The sequence below is a fragment of the Martes martes genome (assembly GCF_963455335.1).
Source record: "Martes martes genome assembly, chromosome: 4".
Taxonomy (NCBI): Eukaryota; Metazoa; Chordata; class Mammalia; order Carnivora; family Mustelidae; genus Martes; species Martes martes.
The window spans coordinates 87,350,931-87,366,221 of NC_137891.1; the positions used below are offsets into that span (position 1 = coordinate 87,350,931).

General features: G+C 42.8%; 1 protein-coding gene across 1 annotated transcript in view; it reads left to right on the plus strand.

The window, feature by feature from the left end:
• The first annotated feature begins 12,683 nt into the window (after positions 1-12,683).
• Positions 12,684-15,291, plus strand: part of OTUD7B (OTU deubiquitinase 7B) — a 55,987-nt gene continuing 53,379 nt past the window's right edge. The window contains exon 1 of the mRNA XM_080801530.1: positions 12,684-12,934. The gene's annotated coding sequence lies outside the window, so the exon portion shown is untranslated. The remainder of the gene's footprint in view (positions 12,935-15,291) is intronic.

Below are 15,291 nucleotides of genomic sequence, written 5' to 3' on the forward strand. Positions count from 1 at the left end.
AATAAATAAAATCTTTAAAAATAAAAGCTAGCAAGTTGTTAGATAAAAACGTTTAATTCCCACCTTGACAAATTCATTTTCATAATAACTTGGAATAACTTTAGAATAACTGGACTCCTGGGGTTGTTTCCTGGAATATGGCTGAGCCGGGTCAGCTGGTCTATTGTTGATAGTGTTCACCCTAGGGAGTCCAGACGCAGGGAAGAGTCCAATGCAGGCTCTGGAAGCTGGCTCAGAATATTTGGACCAGGAATTCCAGAATTCCAGGTACCCAGAGGGTGCTCTAGAAAAGAGTACCTGGCCTCTGGATATGCCTGTCTCCAGATTCTATAGACTTTTCATTCTAGAGAGATATGACTAGAAGAAGGTCAGAATGGTGCCTTTTCAAGTTCAGGTCTCAGAGTAGAGCAGCCCCTTGTACAAGCCTGAGGGTGGTATGATTTGTCACCTGGGAATCACTGTTTATAATTTCTACTACTAATCCCCTGTCCTTGTCTTTTCTGGTCTATTGTCTCCCCTCAGAACACACAGAAGCTTCCTATTGTTCTGCTCAGATACTAGTTTTACTAAATAGGACACAAAGATGGTGTCTTCCATTAGTTCTGTCTTTGATTCCAATTCCCTCTACTAATTATCTGGGACCTTTCTTATTAGCAATGTTTACCCATGGGAGGCCTGTCACGGAAGAAAGAGCGTGGCTGGCAGTAAGTCTTTGGGAAGAGACACCGTGTTTTCCTTTTACTGAGGTGAAGGCTTTGGAACTGTTCCCAGGGTTTGTGGCAGGTTCCACCCCTTGGGTCGCGGGTGGGGGGAGGGAAGGCTTTGGCCCCAGCAGCATTCCCGCTGCTTGCTGGCCACAGCTGGGGAACCAGAAAATGGATGATGGACCAGGCCTCTGAGCAGACCATTTTAAATAAAAGGAAAATAAAAGGAAAAATGAATGTCAAGACCATCGTCACATAAGTATGTATTTGGTGGGCACAGAGCACCACACAGGGCCCCTGTCAAACTTACAGGGAGAGAGACTAAAAAGGGAATACACACCTCTCGGTAAACTGTAACCCACAAGGGTGTGAAGGTTCTGGTGAGATTCAAAGGAAACTGCCCAAAACCCGTTCTTCTGCAGGGTTAAGCTCCACCCCCCCGCCAGGGATTCTGGGGCTGGGGGGCGGGCCTTGTGCTTTTCCTTGTTCCTAATTGGCTCAATGGGTCTATCGCTTCATTGTCCCTACTGTGCGATCGCTGTTTTGCATCACGTTGCTCTAAGATGCCGAACAACTTCTTTTCATTTTCCCCAGAAAATACTCTTCACATAGGTTATTAGTTTATGTGTTCGGCTTTGCTGAAGACTTGAAGGCAATGGGGAAGTTTTATATTTTCGTATTGCTTGGTCCTTTGTTTTCCGTTAGAGACTCATTTTCCTGACCACGGGGCTTCCCTTTTACAATTTGATTTTCCTTATTTTATTACAGCCCAGGGTGCATTAATGTGTCCTTCTGAATTATGGATTATGTTTCAGTTCCCATCCTGAGACTCGGAAGAAACGACAGAAGCTTGCAATGGCCACCACTCCCTTTTTCCAGTTCTGTGAGGGAAAGGAGGCAGCGAGAGGAATGTTTTCTTTGTTCTATGAATTATGTTATCTCCTTTAAAAGGCAGCATCTATAGTCAGTTTTGGTTTTAAATGACAATATTTTCTTTCTCAGTTTACACAGCGGTCCCAAAGAAATCTATAATCTCTCTAAATTCTTTTAGTCCCTCAGTTATTTTTAGTACCAACTACATTTAAAATAATAATAATACTATTATAAGTGTATTATAATAAGTGTAATTTTAATTATAATATTTTATTTCATATGATCAGACACTTAAAATAGTAATAATTATTACAATAATTGTTATTATTAGCGGTAGATCAATTTCTCTTCAAGGACAATTGAAGGCTTTTGAGCAGGGGAATGATTGACTATACCTTAGGTTTATTTATTTATTTTTTATTTTTTAAGATTTTAATTTATCTATTAGCAAGAGAGAGAGAGCACAAGCACGGGGAGCAGGAGAGGGAGAGGGAGAAACAGACTCCCCACGGAGCAGGGAGCTGGATCCCAGAACCCTGGGATCAAACCTGACCTGAAGGCAGACAGCCAACCAACTGAGTCACCAGGCATCCCTTTTTTTTTTTTTTTGAGAAGGTTCTACACCCAACGTGGAGCCGAACTCGTGACCCTGAGATCAAGACCTGAGTTTAACCAACTGAGCCTCCCAGGTGCCCCAACTAGACCTTAGTTTTAGGCAAGGCATGAGGGGTGGTAAGAGAAGAGAGAGATTGTAGGCAAGAGAACAGCGGGAAGTTATTTTACAGTAGTTGAGGTCAGAGGTAATGAGCTAAGATTGTGGTTGTGGAGAAAAGGTAATGACTCAGCGTAGAGGTATTGACAATGGATTCAGACGTTAAAAAAAAAAAAAAAAAAACCAAACAACTAGCCTAGGTTTAGGGAGGGACACTGGTAATGAGCCGAATCTGCAGTGTAATCTGAGTTTTGTGTTTGTCCAGTGGTGAGGATAACCCCTGGAATAGGCCAGAGCAACACCAACTCACTGGGTTGTGTTTCTGTGCTAAGTGACTGTCATCCGCTCTTTCTCAGTGTTAGAAGCTGTTTGCTGCAGGAGGGCCTGTAAATACTTTTCATCTAGAGAAGGAGAGGAGGAGGAAACTAAAGATCAAAAGGAAAGCCTTAGAGGAAGCAGGAAATCAATGACAACCTGTACTGTATGGGTAGCAATAATCAACTCTTTCAGCTTCTTTCAGGAATGAATGTCTATAGTTAAAGGCCGCATTGTCTTGTTGAGTCTATATCACCTTCCATCTTCCTTCTTGGATAAGGTGAAGGACATGTGTCAGGCACAGAAGGATTTGGATTACTAAAGCCTAGTTTTGCTCATGAAAGCTCCCTGAGGGCCATGATTGTATCTTTGTATGCCTCATGCATGGTGGGCACTTAAAAATAGCGACAGAATTCACTGAATTGTATTAATTCGCCTTTCATTGAGTTTTGTTGCTCCTGTAGAGGACCTAGACAAGGAGGCAAGTGGTCTGGTGCTGTATTCAGTATCATTTACTGGCAAGTAAGAACAGAGCAGCCAGCTGTGTGTGATCTTCCGCCTGAAGGAGGGGGAGAAGGGCACCGCCTGTGGGGAGCTAGCCCACTTAGAATTTGTGACAGGTCCAACATCCTAGATTAACACTTGGCGACCTTCTTCTAACTGGGTCTCATTATTCAGCCCTTTAGTTTGCCTTCCTTTCTCTTCCCATAGTCGACGCCTCCTTTTTAAATGTCCCTCAGGTTTTACACTTTTCTCTTAGGTACTTCTGTAGTACTTTACTCATTCATAGATCCCTCCCTAGTTCTTGGTCTTGTTCTACCCATTTCTTCTGACCTTAGGGTCTCATCTCTTCTTCAAATGGGAAGGTTCCCTAACACACTAGGGCAAATGTAACCTGATATAACCTAAGTAATGGTGACATTTTTCTTCTTCTTCTTCTTTTTGTTGAGATTTTATTTATTCATTTGAGAGAGAGAGACATATAGTGACAAGAGATAGTGAGAGAGAGCACAAGCAGGTTGGACAGGGAGAAGCAGGCTCCTGCTAAGCAGGGAGCCTGACGTGGGGCTTGATACCAGGACCGAGATCATGACCTGAGCCAAAGGCAGATGCTTAACCATCTGAGCCACCCAGGCGCCCCAATGATGACATTCTTCAGTTCCAGATTATTTTCCAGCTGAAAAAACTATCATCTGTTTACTTCTTTATGAGGAGTTGCTATGATGCCCAGGCTTGTCCACAGACCATAAGTAATGTGGGAACTAATGCTCATCATTTCAGTAACCTGGAAAGCGATAGACAGAGGGTACATTACTGAGAAAGATTCTGGTAGACGCCAATTTGATATAGTCACTCAATCCTAGAGCTTTCTGATACAGGGGGAAAAGCATATATTTATAATTTAGAAAACATTCTTTGTGTGTAGTACCTATAGAGTTCAACGTGCACCATTAGTCACACAAAAAAGGGCAGTTCGGTGCAGTTTCACATCTTCTATCTCCTGAATGTTCTGTCAGTTTCCAGTAGCCTGAATTTGGCCTGTCTCCCAGGGCTGACCTAGTCAGGGGACACAGCGACTTAGTCACTCCATTGCCCAGCCTCTCCTCATTGCCTCAGCCAATGTTGGCAGCCTAATTATTTGCTTTTCCTCCAAAGCCGAGGGTGTGTTGCCTGTGAGATACGGATGAGGCTGACCCACCTGGCGGGCGTTCCAATCAAGTTAAGGTTGCACTCGCTGTCTGCAAAGCCTCAGGAACAGGCTTTTCTTCCGCACCCACCTGTTGCTAGGCCTCTGATGGCCAAAGAAGCCCATTCTCACATCCTCAGGGGATTTGTCGGGACCAGAATAGGAACACGCCCAACCTTGCCAAGAGCCCTTTAGATAATGTCCTAACATGGTTCTCCCGGGAACCAGCACTTGCAATAATTGAGAGCTGATAAGTCCTATTTACAACAAAGTACCTCCTGAGATCTTTAGTGCTCTTAAGGCCGGGTGGCCCGGACTTTCTACCAGAGCTCCCCTAAAGCCTAACGCTAGGAACCTCTTAGAAGCTGCAGGAACAAAAATGGTTCACTGAACTCTTCTCTCTTACTGTTTTATTATTCCTAGGTTTTTTTCATTAGTCGATTAAATAGTTGACTTATTAGAAAATACCTGTGAAAAACAATTCAAGGCAACTGTTAGATTCCAACTGGTAAAGACATTCATAGTTTGGGATTTTACAGGAAGTCTTTAAAAGGAGATGATACAGGTTGGGCCTGGAATTCTTGGGAGAAAATTTATGGCCAGGGGAGAGAAAGCTGGATGGTAGCATGGTGGTGTGGTCTCATTGGCTTGTTAGTGCTGATTGCCCATCTCTTTTCCAAGTTCATGTTCAGTGACGTAGTAGCATGAAATCGTCATGGATAGGTGTATTTACAGCATGGAAGTCGGTAAATGCTAAAAGTCGGGATTCTTTCCTCCTGGAAAGCTGCTTGTTAGTATTTACCAGCACACCACTAGTGGTGAAGAATGTAGTACACAAATTGGCAAGCCATATTCTGGAGTTAGGACTAGGCCGGGGTCAAATTATATAGGATCTTACAGGGCAGACTAAGGATTTCTGACTTTATCCTATAGATATTGAAGAGCTGTTGATGGGTTTTTATTAGTTGAGATGCTTTTGGTTACAGATAATAGAAAAACTGAATTCAAAATGGCTGAAACAATAAGGAAGATGTATTACGTCATATAATAAGAATTCCAAGGAGGACCCTTCAGGGTTGGCTAATTCAGCAGTTCACCCAAGACCCAGGTTGTTTTCATCTTTTTGCTCAGCCATCCTTAGTATGTCGTCTTGTCCCCTGTCCAGGACAACAGTTCCAGATCCAACAACAGTCAACAGCAGCAAAGAGTCTTTTATTTCTCTCTATCTCTTTGTAAGAGCAAAGAAGTCAAGCACATTTCCCTGAATCTCACATTGGTCAGAACTTTATCATATGCCTAAACCAAGCACTGACAAGGGGAATGAAGCCTCATAATTGGCTCAGATCTCTCAGTGTTTCACCCATCTCCTTTCCATGCAGCCTCTACCTCTCCACTGGAGCCAATCTCTTCAGTAGCCTGTGGTCATGTACAGAAGGGTGGCCACTTGAATGTAATCAGGGTTCTATAAGCAAGGAGGAAAAAGGGGCACAGACATTGGTTAAGTAAAGAACAGGCTGCTGCAGGTTTTGAGAAGAGAGAAAATATCAATGGAGTGTTTTAGGAAGCATAATTTCACAATGGTACACAAAGAGACAAAGGTCTTATGAATATAGAGACCCAGTTATACTATTATGAGTCTGGCTGTGACTCTTTTTTTAAAACTAGGCTGCACACCCAGCGTGGAGTCCAATGTGGGGCTTGAAGATATAGACCTGAGGTGAGATCAAGTTGGATGGCCAACCAGTTAAGCCCCTGAGGCATCCCTGGATGTGACTCTGTTAAAAGAGTCTGATATGTGCTACCAAGACAGTGGTTCTCAACTGTCAATTCATTCATTCATTCAATATTTAATGAATGGGTAGCATGGGTCAAGCACTGTGTTAGGTGCTATAAACAAAATGATGAACTTGTGGAGCTTCACAATCTAATGGATGAAGCAAATATCAGTAAAATAATCCACAAATAAATGTGAATTTATAACTTGGTTAAGTGTTACAAAGGAACCTAGCATATTTGTTTTCTCTTTTTAAAATTGAGGTAAAATTCACACAGTGAAATACACAGAGCTTCAGTATACAATTTGAGGTACATGTGTAACAGCTACTCCATTAAGACAGAGAAGATTTCCATCACCCTAGAAAGTTTCTTCATGCCCTCCTACTTCCCCCCAACCCTCTGCCATAGGCAACCATGTTTTTTTTTGTTTTTGTTTATTTTTAAAAGAATTTATTTAAGAGAGAGAAAGAGAGCATGAGAGGCGAGAAGTGTAGGGGCCTACTTAGCCAGAGCGACTCCATCTCAGTTAAACAGCCATTTTGTTGTTTGTACAGTGAAACTTAAACTGACTCTGCCCCTCCCCCCCCACCCCGCCCCGAGGAACTTACTTAAAAGCAAGTCTGGGAAACCAGTAAAATATGGTCGACCAGTCCCTGATAACAGAGCCCAAATACAAGGACGGGTCAGGTCAGGTGGAGACAACCTCATTGGCCAGGCTCAACCACATGGCCTTTGCTCTATAAAAGCTAATCTGTGAAGCTGGGGGTGGTGGCTCTCTCCATAAGAGACATCCCTGGCCAATCGGTTTGATTCTCGGTGCTGGCACAAAATAAAACTTTGCTTGACCTTCGCTTTGTATCAGTCTCGCTCCTTTGATCACGGACCCCATCAAGAAGGTCAGAGGGAGAAGCAGACTCCCCACAGAGCTGAGAGCCCGATGTGGGACTTGATCCTGGAACTCCAGGATCATGACCTGAGCCAAAGGCAGTGGCTTAATTAAACAACCAAGCCACCCAGGCATTCCTAGGCAACCATGGTTTAATTTCTATTTTCAAGATTACCTTTGTCTCTTCTCAAACTTCATATAAATGGCTTCTTTTGTTCAATGAATGATTTTGAGATTTATCCATGTTGTGTTTAAAGGGAGTTCATTTTTAAAATATGTGTCCCATTGTTTGATCAATTTATTTGTCTATTTTTCTGCTGGTAGACATTTGGGATATTTTCAGTTTGGGTCAATTGTGAATAAGGCAGTTTTTGAATATTCATTTATAAGCTTTTTGTGTACATATGTTTTCATTTCCATTGGGTAAATACCCAGGAATGGAATTGCTGGGTAATAGGGTAGAAATGTGTTTGGCTTTATAAGAACCAGGTATGTTAGAACTAACAAAGGAATTCAATAAAGTTGTAAGATACAAAATCAATATACAAAAATCTGTTGCATTTCTATACACTAACTTATCAGGAAAAGAAAGTAAGAAAATCCCATTTACAATTGCATCAGAAAGAATAAAATACTAGGAATAAATTTAGTCAAGGAGGTGAAAGACCTGTACACTGAAAACTATAAGACATCAATGAAAGAAACTGAAGAAGATACAGAAAAATAGTTCAAGCTCAGGGAGTGGAAGAATTAATATTATTAAAATGTCTATTCTATCCAAAGCAATCTGTAGATTCAATGCAATCCCTATCAAAACTCCGGTGACACTTTTCACAGAAATAGAACCAACAATCCTAAAATGTGTATGAACCATGATAGACCCTGAGGCATTAAAGTAAACTTGAGAAAGAAGAACAATGCTAGAGGCATCATGCTCCTTGACTTCAAACTATATTACAAAACTATTATAATAAAAAAGTAAGACAGTGACATAAGACCAGACACATAAATCAATGGAACAGAATAGTGAGCCCAGAAAGACACCCATGTATTCTATGACATGCAGTGGGGGCAAGGACAGTCTCTTCAATAAATGTTGGGAAAGCTGTATAGCCACGTGCAAAAGGATGAACCTAGACTACAATACATAAAATATCTTACACCACACACACAAATAAACTCAAAATGGGGTAAGGACTTGAATTTAAGACCTGAAACCATAAAACTCCTACAAGAAAACATAGGTGACTTCTGTCTTGATTTTTTTGGCTCTGAGTCCAAAAGCAATGGCACCAAAAGCAAAAATAAACAAGAGGGACTACATCGAACTAAAAACTTATGCAAAGAGCAAAGGAAATCAAAATCATCTATCCAATAACGGGTTAATGTCCAAAATACATGATGAACTTACACAATTTAATAGCAAAAAACCAATCTGATTAATAAATGGGCAGAAGATTTGAACATTTTTTCCAAAAAAGACATGCAGATAGCCCCCAGACACATGAATAAGTGCTCAACATCAGTAATCATGAGGGAAATGCAAATCGAAACCACAATGAACTATCCCGTCACACACGTTATAGTGGTCATCATCCAAAAGAAGAAATAACAAGTGTTGGCAAGGATGTGGAGAAAAGGAAACCTTTGTGCACTGTTGGTAGGAATTTGAATTGGTGGAACCAATATGGAAAACAGGATGGAGTGTCCTTTAAGAATTATAAATAGAACTATCAGATGATCCAGCAATTCTATTTTTGGGTATTTATCCAAAGAAAATGAAAACACTAATTCAAAAAGATATATGCACCCCCTGTTCACTGCATCATTATTTACCATAAACAAGACATGGAAACAGCCTAAGTGTCCATCCATACCTGAATGGATAAAGAAATTGTGGTATACCAACATACATATATATATACATACACAAACATGTTTTATATATATAACATATATATATTGGAACATTATTCAGCCATAAAAACATGGAATTTTGCCATTTGTGACAACATAGATGGACTTTGAGGGTATTATGCTAAGTGAAATAAGTCAAAGACAGACACCATATGATTTCACTTATATGTGAAATCTAAAAAACAAACAAACAAACAAAAAAACCCGACAACATACAAACCCAAACAAACAAAACAAAGCAACAAAACAAAAAAGCTGAGCTTGAGCTCGTAGATACAGAGAACAGATTGGTGGTTGCCAGAGGAGAGGAGTGGGGTGGGGATGGGCAACCAGTGAAAGGGGTCAAAAGATACAAACTTGCAGTTATAAAATAAGTAAGTCCTGGGGAAGTAATGCAAAGGATGGCAACTACAGTTAATAATACTACTGTGTTGCATATTTGAAAGTTGTTAAGAGAGTAAGTCTTAAAAGTTCTCATCACAAGAAAAAAATTGTAACTATGATAATGGATGTCTACTAGCCTTATTGTGGTGATCATTTCACAACATACACAAATACTGACTCATTATGCTGTACAACTGAAGCTGATACAATGTGGTAGGACAATTATACCTAGAAAAGAAAAAGAACTGTGGATATATTTATTTACTTACTTATTATTAAAGATTTATTTATTTGAGAGAAGAGAGAGAGAGCATGAGCAGGGAGAGGGGCAAAAACAGGGAGAGGAACAGAATCTCAAGCAGATGCCCCGCTGAGCAGAGCCAGATGTGGGGCTCCATCCGACAACCTTGAGATCACGACCTGAGCCAAAATTCAGAGCTGGATGGTCAACTGATTGAGCCACCCAGGTGCCCCGAACTGTGTATATTTTTAAAATATTTAGATTCCTGGTTTTCAGTTTCCCAAATTCTCAGTCAGTCTGAGGTTCTTAGGCATGTACAATATGCTGTTTTGAAACTCCACCGGACCACTGGTTTTAATTATAGTGGTGGTAGTGGAAAGGAAGTTATTTTAGTTTGGTGTTCTGTCCCACCACAAGAGCATATAAATGCAAACAATTGCTTTTTTTTCTTTTTTTTTCCTGGTTAGCTGCAAAATAGCTTTCTCTGAACATTTCCCCCACTCCATCCATTAGCTAGTATTGAAATAGTCGCTCCTTTTCGTTTTTCTGGTGCAATGCTCCTTTTAGTTTTTCTGTTTTTTCTGCTCTTGCTTAAAGTGAAGTGAAAGTTCAGGGAACTCCTTGGAGCATCCCTTCGAATTGCTAAGATGAGTAAACAAAAACAGGCCTTAGGTTGGAAGAGAACTTAGTACTGAATGGCAGATGAGGGTATGTGGCTGGTACACTAGTAGAGTTTTCTCTGCTGCTCACTTTCTTTCTTTCTTTCTTTCTTTTTTTTTTTTAACTATTGTTTTACCTGGCAGCAAAAAATAATCAGCTGTGTTCTGGCAGCTGACAACGACATCAGACAACTGCTTCTGAACATTCAGCATTGTGACAGCCCAAATGGCTGCAGATCACTACAGAAGAGGTCCCCAGTTTCTAGGCAGAGAAATTGACACATAGGAATAGGAAGGGAGTCACTTAATGGCTTAGGGGCTGGCTGAGCTGGGACCAGAATCCAGGTGGCTTGGCTCCCAGCCTGGCTGACCACACTGCTACCCACATAGCCTGGGCTGACCCAAAACAAGTGGCCCATTGAGCAATTGCACAAACAACAATGAGTGATGGATGGTCAGAGCAAGAAACAGGCACAAAGCAACTGCAACCCCATCACTTCCTGGCCCCTAAATTTCCAGGCAAGCCTGTAAATTTGTGGTTACTTAATTGAGTTTGGCCCTGCTTTCAAATATGGAAACTTTTTGTGGTCACTGCCAAAAGTAAAAGTCTGCCTTGTAATGAGGCTGGAGAGTGTCTTTGAACTCTGTACCTGGTTCTAATAAGGTGGTGGTAGTGGAGTACTGGAAAGACATAGTCAACAGATCAGCATTACCTCGTCCTGGTAGGGCTTTGGTGAAACAAGAAAATATAGATTTTTGAGGCTCCTCATCTGTGGACCTGTCCTCCTACCTCAGATTTAGCTAGCAAGGGATGGTTGTGATCAATGGAGTTCACTTAGAACCAACTTAGATGACCAAGTCTTATTCTACCCTCTTCCTCAAATTTGCCACGGAGCAGTAGCCCAAATTTGCAGTCCCCTCATACCTGAAGCCCAGGCCAAATGGCTGTGCTTGCCAACTTGTGATGTTGGTTCTGGGTGTGCCTCCTGCAAGACACTCTGACCTTCTCGGCCTTGCACGGCCTTAGGCCCAGCCCTAAATCAACTCTAAACCTTGGGTGTCCCCAGGAGATATAGCTGCCCGTCCATTTTCTAGTCCTGAGCTGGATAATTCCAAAATGTCTACGCTCCACCCTTGCCATTTAGAGACTAAGGACCTCAGGAAGTACTAAGGGGAAAAGTTGACTGTGATACAGTATTCGTTCTTAAGGAGGCCTAACGGGCACAATTTAGACAATAAACATTTTGAATATGCAGATCAGGTGCCATGATGCTAGGAATCTAAATTAAAATTTAGGATTTCTTTGGTGAGGTTATAGCAGGGGCTGGCCCCATTTTGTGTTTGTCACAAAGAGGTATTGATTAAATGGCTTTTCTTAGTTCACATTCTCCTAATAATTATTTGTTTATTCAATAAATATGGAAGGTCTGCTATATGCTGAAGTTTATGTTCTCATAGCCCTAGCCCATTGTTCCTCACAGAGCACACATAAGAGTTGGTTTATATAATATAGTTTCCCGTATTTTACTAAAGTGTAAGATCCTTTTTTTTTTTTTTTTAAGATTTTTTGAATTTATTTATTTGACAGAGAGAGGGATCACAAGTAGGGGGAGAGGCAGGCAGAGAGAGAGAGAGAGAGAGAGAGGAGGAAGCAGGCTCCCTGCTGAGCAGAGAGCCCGACTTGGGGCTCGATTCCAGGACCCTGAGATCATGACCTGAACCGAAGGCAGAAGCTCAACCCACTGAGCCACCCAGGCGCCCCTAAAGTGTAAGATCCTTGATGCCTGGAATTACGTCTTACTCATTTCTGTGTCCCCAATTATCAATGAGCACAGTACCTTGCACATAGTAGGGACTCAGGAAATATTTGAATTGAATTATGCTGTGATGCTGTTAAAACGCACTAATAAAAACAGCGATACTTAACTTTTTTCTATTGGGCTGAGGCATACATATCATCATTGTGCAAGTAAGTAAGTACTGAGTGTTAAAAGAGAAGGGTATGTTCACTTCACGTGTGACGGAAGACTACTGCAAAACTGGTGGAGACTTGGTCTGGAAGAAGCACTGTTAATTTTCCTCTGGTCAGTCCAGAACGACCGCGAAGAGTAACTAGAATTTCAGTCTTCTACTTCGAAAGTATTTTCACCCTTCTCACTTTTCCAGAACTACCCGCCTCTTTCTGCTTCTTCCCAAAGGGCTGTACCCAACTGACTCTGCCCCGAAGTCTCAAGAGTCCCCTTTGAACCCCTCCAGCTCCGCTTCAAGAACTCTCCAGATCAGAGGCCTCAAGAACACTGGCCAGGAAAACACGGGGTCACGCGCGGGGCAGGCGCCAAACTGGCCAGAGCCAGGGTAGCGGCGCTAAAGGCGGGGCTGCTATGGGGCGGGGCGGGGCGGGGCGGGGCCGGGCAGGAGGAGGCCTGGGGGCGGCTTGGGTGTCACCACCAACCCGCTCCGGCCGGAAACTGGCGCTAGTTTCCGGCCGGACGGCCGAAAGCCACCGATCCTGAACCAGCGGCCGGAGTTAGAGTGGCGACGGGGTGTGGAGCAGGCAAAAAGCCACTGGGGGAGGCCAGTCCTGATCAGTGCCGCCTGGCTCCAGCTCCTGATCCTGTGCGGAGCAACAGCCGCGGTCGCAGTCTCCGCCACAGCCTCCGCCTCCATCGTCGTCGGGGGAGGGGCCAACCGGACCCCGGGGTCACAGCCGAGGAATGAGGAGAGGCGGCCGGGCCCCGCGCTCCGCCCCGGCCTAGGGCCTTGCCCCGGGAGCCGCGAGGGTAACGGAGCCCCCTGCCCTGTCACCCTCCCCCCGTCTGCTCCCGCCCCTCCCGTCTCTTCAGACTCCCAAACTCCGACCCTCTGATCTCCACTGTCCCCCTTCTCCTTTCTGATTATATTTCACCCGGAGCCACCGCCTCCCGGCACCCCCTCCTCGCCCCGACTGTGCCTTGCTTCGTCCCAACCTTTTCCCCGTTACTTCTCCCTTTCACCTGCGTCCCGTGTTCCTCGCTCCCACCCCGGTTCCCGGCTTCCCTTCCTATGCTGTGCTGGGCAGTTTGGACGGTCGCCCCTTGTCAGCGAGACTTTCGGGGAGGGATGGTGGAGTTTTAAGGTGGTTAAGAGTGCGGAACTCCTGTCCTACCCCTATAGTAGGATAAAGTTCATTGTAAAGTCTGAGTATAAAAGTGCAACGGAAAGAAAACAAGCTTGTTCTCCCCTGTAGATAGCCAAACTGAGGTGCGTCCAGTAATGGAGGAAGGGAGCGAAAAAGAAGTGTGTGTGTGTGTGTGTGTGTGTGTGTGTGTGTGTGAGAGAGAGAGAGAGAGATCGATTGATTCTAGGGCAGGCTTATGAACTTTAGAAAAAAGAAAAGTTGCCATGAGCCGATGGAAACTTTAGAAGCTGATGATGAGTAAGCCGGGGGCTGCGTGATCTCACTCCTCTTCTCATAATTACTAGGTTAACGGTGTGGCTCCGGTCGGGATGGAATGGGATTTGTTTACTGGGCCGGCGTATTTTTAGCTTGTCGGCTCACAAGGACCAGAGCTCCGAGTCTCTGAGTCTCCCTGAGTCGCTCTGAGTCTTTCTCCGTCTCCCTCCCTACCCCCCTCTCGTCTAGGTAGTCTGTCTAACCTAGGTGGTTCCTCTGAGCACAAAACGGGTAGGAAATTAAGTTGAAAGAAGTGGACTGGTGAAATTATATGTAAGAGAGTCTCCCCCACACTCTTCAGGGGGTTTCCTTTTCGTAAATGCAAAAGCAAGAATTAGCAGAATTTGTTATTTTACTCATTTTTATATGAGAATTTATTATTTTCCTCATATTTTTATAACTATGTAAAATGCTTTTTAGAACAACCAGAAGTTGGTAATTTCTCAGTCTTTGGCTTGTCCTACTATATGTTTAGGAGGTCCTTGAGGAGGTTGGATCCCTTTGTCTTTCAGAATCTGTTTCGAAGGTGGAAAAGGGCAAGAAGAGGTAGTCGTGAGGCTAGTCCAAAAAGATAGCAAATCCTAAGTTTAAAAAACATTTAGAAAATTTCTTTCCTAGTGAACGAGACTGCATTTCTGGTGGGGTGGAGAAGACAGCAGGAACATACTGGGTGACTAGGGAGAATCGGACTTATAATTAAACATTTGCTGTGCATAATTTACAAGTGAATACATTATAGGCAAACAATTATACTCTTTGTCCTCATTGTTTTTCTGAACAGTTCTTTTAAAGTTTAGGAACCAACCTGCTGTGCTAGTCTATTGATATTTTGAAGGCTAAACAGAACTGTAAAGTAAATGAAATTGATGTTGCTCATCTGGAGTGTGAATGCTAGTCTTGTTCTAATTTCCACTAGCTACCCGGCATGCCTCAGAGCACCTCCCTGAGTAAGTGGCCAGTTACTATGTACTTACTGATCGCAAATGAATACAAATATTAGCTCATGCTAGGAATAATTGAGAAGGTAAATATGCTGAAAAGATTTTCCAAAACTGGAATAGATTATTTTTCAATTTTTTTTCCATTTCGGATTATCAGCACCTTTCTGCTGATAATTATCCATTAACATGAATAATTTAGAATTGAACAGATATCCACTTTGGGCATTAAGCATTCAAGCAGGAAGGAAAGATGGAAGGAAGATAATTTCCAAACTATTACTAATTTTTTGTTATCGCCTGACTTGACTTATCCCTTTCATTTAATGCCAGAGACTCCCTTGTGGAAAAAAAATGTAAACCTTTGCCAGGGAAAGGGCTGTCTGCTGACTTGTATAAGGCAGGCTGAACAGTAATGAATGGTAATTTTAGTTGGACTTGGTGGAGTTAGGTCACCAACAACTTGGAAATACTTCCTTAATCTTCTTCTGGGGACCCCTGTTGAAAAAAGATTTAATTTGGAGGGTAAGATCAAATTTTTAAAAATCAGAATCACCCTCCCTGAGTCTGTTGACTATTAATAATTGTTTTAATTTGTGAGTCGGTTGATGCTGATTTTTTTTAAAAGATTTTATTTATTTATTTGACAGACAAAGATCACAAGTAGACAGAGAGGTCAGGCAGAGAGAGAGAGAGAGAGAGAGGAGGAAGCAGGCTCCCCGCTGAGCAGAGAGCCCTATGTGGGGCTCGATCCCAAGACCCTGGG